The sequence below is a fragment of the Hipposideros armiger genome, unplaced genomic scaffold, assembly GCF_001890085.2.
Source record: "Hipposideros armiger isolate ML-2016 unplaced genomic scaffold, ASM189008v1 scaffold_379, whole genome shotgun sequence".
In the NCBI taxonomy this organism is placed as follows: Eukaryota; Metazoa; Chordata; class Mammalia; order Chiroptera; family Hipposideridae; genus Hipposideros; species Hipposideros armiger.
Genome location: NW_017731729.1, coordinates 1,812,096 through 1,813,930, shown reverse-complemented (window position 1 = coordinate 1,813,930; position 1,835 = coordinate 1,812,096).

Below are 1,835 nucleotides of genomic sequence, written 5' to 3'. Positions count from 1 at the left end.
TTTCAGACTCACTACCCTCCACTACTCCAGGACTCAAGCCACTTGGCTGCTTGCTCTCTAAGCCACACAGAGCCCCTCCCTGATAGGTGCCTACCTATGTTTTGTCCCAGGATTAGAAAAGGACTGAGGCATGTTTACTTACAGTTGTAGTGCCATGTAACTGCTAACCAGGTTTTAAGGAAGCACCAGGATTAGAGCCGGAGGAAACTGAACAATCGATCACTGGTTTGACATACTACATTTGGAATGATGATGAGGTATACAATCAAATTGGGGATAAGAAAACAGGAGAGTTAAGAGACGGACTGCATCAAGGCAGGTGGTGCTGAGTCTGCTGCAGGTTTCAAGGTGGAGTACCTGCAGACTTTGGGGCTTAGTGGGGCTGGAACAGGGCTGACACATTACCTCTGTTACACCATGTCCTTTCAGTACCTGCTTTCTTCTCTCTGCAATGCTCTGGTCCCTGCCCCTTCGGTGAATAAGCAGCCATTCTTCAAGAACCAGGACAAATCTGCTCTTACACGAAGCCTCCCATGATTTGTTCCTACCCCATAGCACATGGTACTCTGTCACGGACTTCTCACATAGCTGCTTTGTGGTTCATCTACCTCCTGGGTCCGCTGCTAAGCTGGTGGTGTGTCCATGAGGACAGAGTTTTTTGTCCTCTTTGTGTCCTGAGCATTTAGAGAGTATCTTAATAATACATAATACATGATGTTAAACAGAATCAAAGAAGGAGATTAGAAGGAAGAAGAAGAGGCAAGCAGGAAGGAGGAAGAAGGAAGGAGAGAGGAGAGAGGAGGAGAGAAAAGGGAAAGAAAGGAAGGGAGAATAAAGCAAGAAGAAAAGTGAAAGCATGAAAGAATCTCTTGTTTCCTCCCTCACATTTGGAAGCAGTCTTATAATTATTTGCTTTTCTATTTTCACTTTCTAAAATCCTATTTGTTCTAATCTCCCATACTATATATTTTTTTTCCCCACCACAAAAATATGCATCCCTCAGTGCTTGAAGTCCAGGAGTCATGGGTCCTGTTTTCTGGCTCCACAGACCACTCAGAGGAGAAACATCTTTATTTCTTTCCTCTGAACATTATAAACGAAGCCCAGAATCTGGCCTTCCACTACAGTGGATTGCAAGACAGCAAAACAGAGGTAGGCAAGCTGGGATTTAATTTCCCCCTCTTAAAAAGGAAGGGGTTTTATTGTGCTCTTAACACGGTTGTTCCTCTGAACTAGTCCCAGCCATGCGGAAACCCACTTGGGATGGGGCCAAGGGGCTGTGCTCTCCATGTTGGAGGATGGCTACACCAGAGTGAGAGCAGAGATTAATCAATCCAAGACAACATCTGTCAGGATATTGAGTTTGGCTCTTGTTATCAGCTGCCTGCACTTCAAGGGCTGTGTAATATTCAATTTGATTATCTCTCACCTGAAAAGAGTAAGCTTCTCTCTGCTTAAAAAATCACTGGGACTAGCTGAAGAAGAATCGATCTGTTGGAGAAAATGCTGACAAGAAAACACAAATCAGAAATAGGACAAGGAGATGAGAAAAAGAAGGAAAAGAGAGTTTGGCTTATATCCTGGCCTTTTTGGGGTTTGGTTTTATTTGTCATCAACTGGCTTGGTTTCCTGTTGCTTTACAGGAATGAGTCTCTTTGTTTCATTTGTCAGTCCTGATTGTAATCAATGACGACAAAAGGACAAAACAGCTCTATTGTATTTTCTGAGATTCCATTAGTAAAGAAAGTTTTGCTCTGTGTCTCTAAGGACTAGGACCCAAGTCCTGTAGGTCTGGTGGCTGTCTTGCTGGAGGGGAGTCACAGCAAGGACCTGTG